A 12642-nucleotide genomic window follows, 5' to 3' on the forward strand; every position below is an offset into this window, starting at 1 on the left:
TACGGAGGCATAAATTGCATGGCAGAACTCACACCGAACACTGCCGATACAGTAAGTAATGGACAAATTGCTCGGCGGGCGGCGCCGCAGTTCTGTAGTCGGCCGGTCAAAATTCCGGGGCAACACACTGTATATATATGCATGTTATCTTGCTGAAATCTAATCAGGCCACCTCATGGGGTTGCCATGAGGCCAATTTGCCTGAGGCTTGCCTGATGCCCGTAAAGCATCAGGCAGCCTGATGCCTCGGGGCATGCCTCCGGTGTTACAGTAATTGTAGATCCTCTACTAGTTGACTCCGAAAGGGTTCAAATTGTTAAGAAAAAAGAGGAAGACCAATAGTTATTGCAGTGGAGAACAGAAATATTTATACTACTGGAGATATTCTAGTGGGTTCTACAATACTGAGTCAATGGAACGTTGTAGAACAATCCCGACGCTCCGCGTCGGTGATGGCGGTCCGGCGATGACATCATCCGGCCGGCGAGACTGGGGTTCGCTACCCTATACTTCAATACAAATCCTCTACTGTTCACTGGCAGGTCTCAGTGAATGGTAATCCTATTATTTGTTGCTGCCACTAGCCCAAAGTCCCTGGCAGGCTGGATCCATTTTGTTAAGACCACTCGGGATCAATTTCGCCACGTGCCTGTGACGTCACGCGACTGCGATCTCTTTCGCCCAACGCTATTCGTGCCCTTGCAACAGCTCTAACGGCACTCCTAGGCCTGCGCACACAACAAATAATGCGGCATCTCCGCTCGGGCCCATAGCCAGGCACGCCCCACGTGGTCACTGGTGCGCTTTGCTCGGTCGCCTGGCTCTTTGTCGCCTGTGGGACCTGGGTGTGCTGTATAAGTATAAAGCGACGGTGCGTGCTCGTCGCACCATTCTCTTTCCCGCTCATCATGGTTGTTGCTCCCCGCCGCAGTCTTCCTACCTCTACCCTTCCCGTTTTTGACGACTCCGACTCTGAGGACTGCGAGTCCCTGAAATTGCCACCGCGCCCCTCCTCCGCGCAGACCGTCCTCCCAACCCGGTGGCAAGCGCCGGAGCTTGATGTGGAGGCCTACGATTCCACCGAACCAAAGGCCGCTAACCTTCCCTGCCAAGTCCTGGCCAAAATTTTTGCCTTCTCGGCCCCGGCGCCGCAGACCGTCGGGAACCGGTGGGAAAGCCGGACCGGGCCGGCAGAGATGCTGTCGCAGGGTCATTTGCTGCAACTGGCCGCAGTCTGCCGTGCCTGGCGTGTCGTGGCACTCGACACCCCTGCCCTCTGGCGTGTCATCGAGGTCGACTTGGCCTCACCGTTCAGTCTTCCGCGCCGCCGGACGCTGACTAAGCTCGTCGAGCTGTGCCTGTTGCGCAGTGCTGACGAGCCGCTGGAACTCCACCTTAATGTGGGCGACCCGGTGCCGTACGCAAGCGCACTGGGACTGCTAACGGCGGCCTCGGCCCGCTGGCGCGTCGCGAACATCGTCATGAGCGGCCTCAAGCCGAATGTCCAATGGCTGTCCTCAATTGACGGAAAAGTTCCGCTTCTCGAAACTCTTTCACTGGCGCCATACCAGCTCGTGCCACTCCGCAACGCACCGCGGCTGACCAGAGTTATGGCTGGCTTGCCACTCGCCGAGCTCCCGTGGTCGCAGCTTGACACGGCCTATCTACGCCTATCTGGCCGCCTCCACTCACTCCTGCGCTCTGTCCGCCCGCTTTGCACCTACGAAGGCAGCCTTCACCTCGCACTCGAACTGCACCACAACGAAACCCACCGCATCTCGGCCATCCATGCGCCGCTCAAAGAACTCCATCTGACGCTTTGGGACTGGAACACCCGTGAGGACGGCCACACGAAGGATGTGCTCGACCGGCTGATCGCCCAGATGCACCTCCCAGAGCTTGAGGCGCTCTCCATCGCCGTGCCGACTCTGGCGCGTGACTCGACCCCCGAAACGCCCGCCGTACTACTTGCACCGATGACGTTCCGCGAATTTATCACGCGATCTGGTCTCAGCGACTCCCTCAGGAATCTGTCCCTCCTCAACGTCGCTATCGACCCACGGGCCTTGCCGGCTTGCTTGGCTGTCATGTCAGGGCTGGAAGAGCTGACGCTGAGCGACGTGCCTGACTGCCCGGTCATCACCACTGTCGTCCTCAAGCGCCTCATTCCCCACATACACATTGTCTCCGCCTCGCCGTCGAACACCCTGCTCCCGCGACTCCGCCGCTTGACGCTCGAGACAGCCCTTGGCTTTGATCCCGCAGCGATGTGCGAGCTGGTCATCGCCCGACGACAGTGGACCACGAAACTTGGGAACCAACCATGCGAGATTATTGTTAACGCGCACCTGCCTGCGCTGCCTCTTGCAGCATCAAGAACTACAGCGGCATGGATCGTCGAGGGCGTCATGACGGTCCGTCGCGGTCGCTTGCTCCGTGCGTTTGCGTCGCTCCGTCTTGAGCGCCAAAGGCGGGGCATTAGCAGCGATGAGATGGATGTGCGTGTGCGTGATGGGTTTGTCGATTTGAAGCGGACGGGCAAGGCAATGTGGGCAGAATTTTGGTGAATGTGCTCCTTCGATATTCAGGTATTCGTCGCGTTTATCATGATGTGCTCCGACTAGTAGACTTCTGTCCAGAGTCCATGCAAGTTTTGGTTTCAATTTATTGTTCTTGCTGTCGATTTGTTTGATGCGCCGCATGTCAGGCAAATGTGATGGGACTCCCGACCACACGCCTCCGGTTTCCTTTTCCGATCCACGACCAGGCACGGCGCTATTAGGCACGATCGACGGATGGCTCCGGGCCAGCGGGTATGCTGCCAGTGACTTTCTTTCTTGTCGCCGCACACTTACTGTTGTTGCGGAAGGCATTGTCAAAGGAGCGCCGGGAGGAGGTGCGACGTAAGAAGCGGTCGTGCAAGCGATACGAGCGTGACAAGATGTGACACCAATTATCACTTTTGATGATTGAAAACTGCACAGACTGTCGCAAAACTACAACGCATAAGAAGGCAATAGTTGCCTGATTGCGAGCAGGGAAAAGGCAGTGCAAAAAGGGGGTTTGTAGAAGGATTATTTAGAGAAAAATTCAATTAAACAGGATTGCACGGTTGATAACGTCCGGAAGGTTCGCAAAAAGGATTTCCCCGACGGGGAATCGAACCCCGCGCTCGAGCGTTTTTTTTTTTAGTTTTCATGAGAAGCTCATATGTTACCGATACACCATCGAGGAGTGAGAGAAGGCCCAATAGTAGCACCTAGATCAACTCCCGAAAAAAAACTAAGTCCGAAAAACGTCGACAAATTAAGGAATCTGTCTTTATCATAAATTACGGATACACCATTCAGGTGTGCGTTCGAATGTAAAAAAACAAACACCAAGTCTAGAAAGTTCAAACGAGACTGAGGCCAAGAACTAAGCCAAACTCAATTTTGCCATGACTATAGGTAAATCACAAACATATGATGCTGTCAATCATGGCTACCAGTGCTAGAATATATTGAACTGGGTCGAAATTGCTTTATGTAATAACTTTAAACACTTGCATATTCCTTTATTTATGGAGTATTTATTGTTTTATAAGAATCTTGTGGCACAAGCAAATATTTGCTGGGTGAGCCAGGGAGCTCTGGGGGAGACCCGGTGACATGGGATGTCTTGGGTGTTCTGGAGGATTTTCTAATATTTTAAGTATATTGTATCTGTAGCCTTGTCTCTAAGCTATGTAGATCAATATACTATACTCTATCCAACCTTCATTTGTTCTCTAAGCTACTCTCAACCTAGGCAAGTCAGTTGTAAACAAGTGGGCAGAATCAGGCTGGTGATCACATACTAAGAGTCGGAGTGGGGTTGCGGTTTTGTTGACCTTGACCGGAATTGTTTCCATTTCCGGAGCGACCTTGAACAGGGCTCATAGGCCTGCTGACAGCGTGCCAATACATAGGAACGGGTTCGCTTTCTTCTTAGATGTCGTGAAGGTGTGTGGGTGTGAGGGGTCAGTAACGAAAAGAAGGAGAGACGGGAGGGGAACTGACGCTAGAGAAACGACCCGTGTTTGAATGCGGAGTCGTTGGCAAAAGAACAGAACTTGGATTGGGATCCTGCAGAGACATAACAAAACCAGGCCGGAAAGGGTTGGTCATGCTAGTAGGTGTCCGAGGAACAGGAACAGGAACAAAAGTCGAAAAATTGAGGAATCTAATAAATTACAGGTACACCTTTGAGGGTTGTAGAAAGGGCTGAGTGCTCAATGTAGGGAGAAAACCAGGAATCCATTTATCAGTTATCAACTTAGTTTGGGGAATCCGTTTCTTATCATCAATTACCGATACACCATTGAGGTGTGTGTCCAAAGAAATAGGCATGTAAAACCATGTCCAGAAAGGTCAAACTGAATGATCAACCTTACCATTACTAGTAAGACTGAGGCCAAGAACTAAGCCAAACTCAATTTTTCCATTACTATCCAGTATGAGTAAATCACAAACATATGCTGCTGTCAATAATGGCTACCAGTGCTAAAATGTTCAAACACTTGCAATCATTCATTCCTTTATCTATGGATTATTCATTTTCTATGAAAATCTTTTTCTTTTGCTACACAGTATTACCTTGTCAACACTGTGAGTGACAGCCATTTGTGGGACAAGCAGGTAAGTGCTCAAATGTATTAAACTTGGTCGAAATTACCTTATGTAATAACTTCAAACACTTGCATATTCCTTTATCTATGGATTATTTATTGTTACAAGAATCTTGTAGCACAAGCAGATATACCGGGGCAGAGCACAGGTCAGGGTCAGGGTACACCAACTTCCAAACATGGACCTGTTCAAGATCAACCTAGAGGGACCCATCAGCAGTTATGAGTGCACAGTTCACAATCTGAATGTGAGTTTTGTGAGTTTTTAAGATATAAAAAAGGTCAAGTCACTTATGTAACATGGGACATATCAGCAGACCGTAATCCAGAGGCTCGAAATAAATAGGTTGCATATACTATACCTGACCTAAAATCATATAGCAAAACAGATCTTATGTCTAAATTATTGTGCCACATCTTCTACTTCCATGTTGTAAGGGCAATCTGGGAGGCCTGAGATCAAGGTCCTAGCAGGAAAGGATCCAAAGAGATTGCTTGTCCGTAGCTGCTGCTGTCGGGCACAGAAGGCTTGGGCCGTATCGCAAGCCAGGTCCCAGGGCGACTGTTGGCAGGGCATTGATGGATCTGTGATGGCGCAGGCTTGAGTGGGGGTTCAGACCGGAATCGCAATCGTCTCTGAGGGACCAAAAGTAAGGTTCCCCTGACACATGTTAGGCAGATAAAATACAGGCTACTATAGTAATTCATTCAACTGGGCAGTCATATGTCACACTAACCGTCTGATACTAAAAAAAATCTTGGTGTATTACAGGCTCACAGCCTAAATGCTGAATGTCAAAGAGCCATCAAACCATCAAATTTTCTTCTGGTGGCCCAGCTACTAAATATACAAAACTTTTTCAGCAGTACAAATCACCTGGCAGCACCAAAAAAAATCAATTTGGGCACTGATGTCACACTGATTTGGGGTCGCCAAATTGAATAAATTGGTATAGTATTGTAGATCGGAAAGGTATTGTGTCAAAGGTCGGGGAGGCGATATGCCGTGGTTTGCCAGGGTACTTACAATAGAACTCCGCAATTTTCTCTGGAGCCAAGATGAGGTTGAAGCGGAGCCACTGGTCATGCAATGTATTGTAGCCTTTCTATTTGACAAAGTAATTCGGTCATTTATATCTCACCCTTGCATCCAGCTGGTCGTAGCCGGGGTGTCTGTCGAAGGGGTTGTCTTGGGCAAGCTCAAGCTTGACAACAGGAAGACCAGGTGGAGCTTTGAGTAGTGGGGGGGGAGGTCCAGCTTGTAGGCACCCTTGCTGATCTCCATGAGTACCTTGAACGGTTCCAGACAGTGGGGGGAGAACTTTTCGGAGGGGCAAGTTGTCCTGATATCAGAGCCATCCAGCCAAACACGGTTGCCATCCTTAAACTCCAGAGACAGAGTGCGTCTCTGGTCATAGAGTAGCAGTTTTACTCCTCCTTGGCCTTATTGAGTGTGGCCTTTGCTTCGGCGACACCAGTGGTAATACGGTCGCAGAACTTGTTCACTGACTCCATAGCGGAGCAGACTCTGGGTTTGAGGCGAGTCGGCTTAAGTCTGTCATGAACAGGACTTGTTGCATGGAGGAGTGAACATGGTTGTCTCGCCATCTGTCTGTGGGTGATACGTAGTGGACGTGGCAGGCTTGATGCCAATCAGACGCCAGAGTTCTTGGGTGAAGTCTGCTATGGAATGTGAGCCATGGTCGGAGATGTACTTCTCTGGAATCCCGTGGTGTCGCCACTGTCACGGATAAGACCCGGCCCGTCCGCTCTGGCGCTAGTGAAGGAACTGCTGAACATCCTTCTTGTTTTCCGGAGTTGGCTAAGCCGAAACGCCTGTAACCTTGACAGGGTCCATTTTGACGTGGACGTGGCAGATGATGACTCCAAGGTACTCGATTGACGATTTTTCAAAGTCGCACTTCTCCGCTTGAAGGTACGACTTGTGCTCTCGGAGTCGGTCTAAGACCTCCTGAATCATCTGCTGGTGTTTCTGAAGGTCGGAATGAGTGATCAAGATGTCATCGAGGTAGATCATGACATCTCCGGAAATGATGTGGTCCTCGAAAATATCTTTCATCATTGTTTGGAACATCGTACAGGAGTTTGTCAGGCCGAAATACCTCACCAAGGGCTCGAACAGGTCTCGGTTAGTCCAGAAAGCCGCTTTCCACTCATCACCTTCTTTAATCTGGACGGTGTTGAAACTTGAAGCCCCAACAAATGTTGAGTTTGGTGAAGTAACGAGCGCCTTTGAGCCAGTTGATGAGGTCATTGATCAGTGAAGGGGATACCAGTTTTTGACAGTCATTGCATTGAGGGCCGGTAGTCCTGGACGAAGCAGAGTCTGCCATATCAGACCAGAATCAGAGTTGTCTCTGAGGGGCCAAAAGGGAGGTTCTCCTAACAAGTGTTTGGTTGTTGCATTATCTGGTTTTGTTATCTGGTTTTGTTATAGATTATAGAAACATACTGCAGGCTTTTGATCAAATTTGGCATACCTAAAGTGTGTGTGACATTGATACCAATATATATATATATATATATGTCAGCAGGTAACTATGCCTAATATTACTCTTATATTAAGCAGATGTCGTGTGAATGTATGCACATGTTTGGCACTGGCATTAGCAATTCATTTGCTCCACATTTCCATTTTTGGGACCACTGCTGTTAAGGTCCCAAATTGGTAACAAAAGCTGTAAAATGTGACCAATCCTAATTGGGATACAAAGCTGTACATGATATGTTGCACCCAGTACCTAAAAACATTATATCTAGGGTTATTTGACATGATAACACCTGATATGTACTAATTACCCTCAATTTGCCCACAAATCAACAAATAAGTATATAAAATTTACTGATTTGAGATTATTTCTTTAATTCAAAAATTCACTTTATTCAACTAACATTCAAAGCTGGGGCGTAGCCCCAGCCCTGTCTAGTGACTTATATCTACATAGCCATCATGTTATAAATTCCAATCTTCTCACTTTCTCCCTAACGACTCCCAACAGCTGTTGTTGTAGGAATAGCAAGTGTGGAGATTGGTGTCATTCTTATTGTGCCCCCAGTGACAATACCATTTGGGCTAGTGAAGAGGGGAATTGGGATTTTGTCTGGAGCTATAAGTGGCAGTACTAAAGTTTGATCAGACTAGTTTGACCTCTAGCATAGACATATACCACAATATGCATGTCTAGTTAGGGTCAGTAAGATCGTTTTAAGACAGGGGATCAATGGTAACCTACCCTGGCACCAGATTACTACAATCTTCATTCACTTGTGGATTAATTGTTTGGAAATCAGACAATGTAATGCCATCTTCAATCTTGTTAGTGGAGATAAAGAATAGTAAAATAAAGTACTGCTCATGAGCATTCTGGGACAAATATCCCCAGTTTGGAATATGTGCCACATACTACAAGCAGCTGAAGCACCATCAGAAGTAGGAGCAGGTGGTGCACTAAAAAGAAGAGCTCTTAATCAAAAGGCTTGCCAAATTGTAAAGACAAACACTGTGGCTGTTGGTATTGATTGGGTTGGCACAGCTTGACCACCATCATTGCTGAGGCTAGGAAACCCTCCTGGTGGGCTATATTTATAATTCAGTAAAACAAGACCAAGAATAAAAACCCTCATACCCTCGACAAATTTGCATATATGCCTCTGATGCACTACCCCGACTGGCCCCAAGGTTACATATTGGTTCTAGAGTGGGATTCCATCTGACAAGGTGGGCAATGGTGATTGGAAGCTCCCCAGGGCCAAGCACATTGTCGTTGATATCCTGGACAACATCTGCACAGCTCTGATCACCCAACATAAAATATGTTGCACATGGTGGAGGAGCACAAATGGTTACTGGGACCCTTGGAGGCCAGCCTTCAGCCTCAAAGCAGTGGTTCAAGGCATAGACCTCAAGGGTGCTGAGAGAATAGTCAAACGAGATCTGCAGACAAGATACTCGTTCAGTGATAGGAATGTTAATATTGGGTGGGAGGCAGGGTGGGTCAGATTCTACTGGTCCAGGAAAAGAGGAGCTGCCCTGAATATAAGTAGGAAGATTTGTGCTTTGAGCAACATTGTATTGGGAGTAGTCACTAAACAAGATTTAGTTCAAATAAGGACCCAAATAAATGAACAGGACATACGAGCTGCAGTCACTGAGATAACTTTGGAGCAAATCATAAAGATCAGCTGAATATGTGAGAGGATCAGACAGTGTTGTATGCAATGTTTGAAGAATGCAGTAGTTGCATTCATCCCCTGGAAATAGTGGGAGTTGAACATTAGGCAGGAAATCTGGGCATGCAGTTGAAATTGTGCTGATTATACAATGAGCACTATAAATAACTGTGGTGCCTGGAATATAATTACTCATCAACAAGACATTGGGTCTTATAAGGCCCTAAGATAAGATCAATAGCCAATGTTGCTAAAAATGATAAGTAATCACATGTATATAGACACCGATAATGTACTCACCAATATGTGTGGATCCATTAGGGCCAGGAAATACAAATCCTGTACAAGCACTTGCAACAGAGTCATGATAGGACTGCAGTGCCATTTGGCATTCAGTTGTACAAACTGTGCTGAGAGAGACCATGTCCTGATAGACTATATATTGGACAGAGGGGTCACAAGCAATCGATGCAGTCAGCGCAGCAGCACAGGCAGCAGAAGGTGCTGGAGAGGTGGGGAGTTGATCGGATGTATAAAGATGGAATGAATCAAGGGCTTGGAGGTTTATGTGTGTTCTGTTGGATCCCAGATGTGACACAGCAAGTGAGGAGTGTCCCTTTTTTGTTTGGCCAAGGTCATGATGCTTGAATGACTGGTATTTTTTGCCTGAGGGCCGAGCAAGAATACCAGTGAAAAGGACTGGCAGAAATGCGAATAGAAGCAGCCAAGATGGGAGATGCATGATCATGAGAAATGGGACATGGCAGCGCCGTTACTGTTATACCGCCAGCCCATGCACTCTGTCGCAAGGATTGATCTGGTAGACATGAATTACCCCTGGACACCTGGACACAGACTTCGAAATAAATTGATGGTATGACAATTGACTGACGCGTGGACACAAGTGCGGACCTGAATGATGTATGGTCCCGAAGATCAGAAGTGTGAATTGCAGTCATATATTATCTGGGAAGGTCGCGGGAATACTCGTAAGGGACCTGGCCGAACGTCAGCTCGCAAAACGGCAGCATCTTACGCAGGGCGTCCGAGAAAATACTGAGGCGAGCTGCGTCAGTATCAGCCTGAGCGCGGTAAGACTCGAACACAAAGTGCAGCGGCCCGCCCGGCGCCGAATGGGGGATAGGGAGCGTTGAGCGCGGGGTGCGGGGTTCTGAGCCGGCTTGGCACACAATTGTCGTGGGTACAGGCGGCAAGGCGCGGAGGGTGCGCGGGAAGGTGACAGGGAGCGCGGGTGGCCAGTGCATGCGAATGCTCAGCCGGAAGGTACGCAGGCGCGGGAGCGGCGGGAGGAGGAGAGGCGTCAAAAGCTCTGGTGGGGATCAGCCCAGTGAGAACAATTTAAGCAAGCTCATGACATACCATGAGCGTCAAACCTAAGGTCTTCCAGCACTGCAGCTATAGAAGTGAAGAAGATGTTTGTCCGTAGGTCGAGCGGGTGTTGATTAGCCCAAGCATTATAATGCAGTTCCGTCAGACGACGCAGGGACGGCATGCCACGGCTAACGAGCAAGTCGGCACTCGGCGAGAACGCATCGTGAAGGAGCATCTGGCGAATCGGAGATGCCGGGAGGTTTTCGAGGTTATGGCTGCCAGAGCTTATTCGGCAATTCCACAGAGTCAGTCGATGCACCCGAGCCATCGCCGCCCCAACGCCAGCGAGGGGCAAACCGCGTAGATCAACGATGCTCAAGGTTTGCAGATGTTTGGCTCCCATCGCCACCAAAATCGCTGTCTTGAGTGGCTCCGAGTAGCCCGACCACCGACGGGACGATGCGAAGATTCGCAGCCTGAGAACGTATGGCGTAACGGCGAGGAGGACGGCCGTGATTGCACTTTCGTCGGTGTGCCAAGCGGGGAGGCGGATGGTGAGATGTCGCACATGCTGGGCGATATGTGGGGACACCGGGAAGCGGTCGAAGGGTGACTGCTTCAGGCCATCGTCATAATCAGTCACAGGCGCCGCGCCGCTGTAGAGCCGAACGGCATGGAAAAGGACTTGCTGGCACTCGAAGCGGAGCACGGAGCACGTGAGTGAGAGGGTCGCCAGCGCGGAATCATCGCCTACAGAGCGCACGATCGCCGTCTGGAGCTCTGGAGGGAGGTCGAGCAGCGGCATGGCTGTTTGAGAAAAAGAAGGAGATGATGTGACGGTAACGGAGTGGGATCAATCGTAGACAATCAAGACAATCAGTCATCCCCTTCTGATGTCGACTTGCCGTTACCATCCCCTGCGACAACACGGAATTGTCAAGATACTTGGATTCATGTACAGTTTACATGCTTGATACAACTTCTGGAGCTCAGTCAACAACAACAACGGCAAAAACAGGAATTCAAAAGGGAACCATGACGCCTCAGTGCCACTGGAGCATCTCACGCTCAACCTTGAGCGCCTCCGCGAACGGCACACTGGTTTCAGACGGCGTGTCTTCCATGGGAAGCGGACCGCCTGCCAAGGCAAAATCGCGACCTTCAATCGGACGGACGAATTTGCCTTTGAGGAGGTTGCAGTACGGCTTGTGTTCTTTCCAGTGTTGCTTTTGGCAACGACTGAGGAAGATCAGGAGGGCCTTGAGCAAGATAGGAACGCACGGCGAGCAGTAGAGAGCGTAAATGCATCCGGTACAGCGCATCATGCTGTCGGTTTTGAGCCCGCAGGAGAAGCAGCCTTGCCACACGCGGGGGATGTCCTTCGTCCAGCGCGGATCTGGGGGTATCCCCTCCTATTTGATTGTAAGACCGAAATAGGCATTGGGAGAAGAACGATATACTCACATAAATGTCGAGTATGGCGTTCAGGGTGGCGGAGATGAACAGAAGACGGTTCATAATGCGGACCTGGCCGTATGCATATTGCCAGTACCCTTCCGGCCCCATAGATGCGGTCATCTCTGCCTCGAATTTTGCGTCGCGGAAGAAATGAACTGGCCCGCCTGCTGTATCTTCGTCATGCGTCGCTATGTCCTTATACTGCGAGCCAGTGAGATTTTATCACCGCCGCGTGCAAGCTTCTACTCACCAGAGCAATCAAGTCCTTTTCCCCAGCCCGCTCGCCGATGAGCCCCAGTAGCGACATCTCGGGACAATCAAACCGGCCTTGCTCCGTTGCCACATCCGCGCCCCGCAAAAGACCGGCCAGAGCCAGTTTCCTCTTTTCCTCTCGGCCCAATGCCTCCCAATGACGCACAAATGCGCCGGCGTTGAGCATTTCCCGCACACGCTCAGCCATCCCCAGCTGGAAGAGCGACAGCTTCGTGCAGGACGCGTGCCAGTCGCGGTCGCACAATGGCTTGTTTCCCTGGTACCCCAGCTCGAGCATACGCAATGCTTTAGCACGATAAGCTGCGGAGTCGCCAGTGGGCCCGTACTTTTCCTCGTAAACCCACTCGAAGTAGGTGTTCCAGTCCTCGGGGTGCAGACTGCGCAGCGGGGTACCGAGCATCATCGGTGGGGGAGTTCCTGGTGGGTGTGTGGCGACAAACTCGTGGTAGTGTGTGGAAGAGAGCACGTCAAGCTCGTATCGCTGTTGGACTGCCTTGCGCGGAACATCGGATTTTTCGGTTGCGCGTTGGTTTTGCGAAGAGCATCTCGTATGCGGTAGGGCCATCGACGGAGTCGTCCTCTGTGCCTAACATGGTGGTTAGAAGCAAAAGGAATTCTAGGCACGTGCGGCGCGCTGTGGGTTCGACGTGGGAACAGATCGGCCGACGTCCGTGGCTTTTCGGATGTCAGAGGACCTTTTGCCTACACCTCTGCGTGAAGAACGCCAGGCCGGAGTTTCG

Source organism: Mycena indigotica, assembly GCF_014461135.1.
Source record: "Mycena indigotica strain 171206Taipei chromosome Unknown Mind.scaff0012, whole genome shotgun sequence".
Taxonomy (NCBI): domain Eukaryota; kingdom Fungi; phylum Basidiomycota; class Agaricomycetes; order Agaricales; family Mycenaceae; genus Mycena; species Mycena indigotica.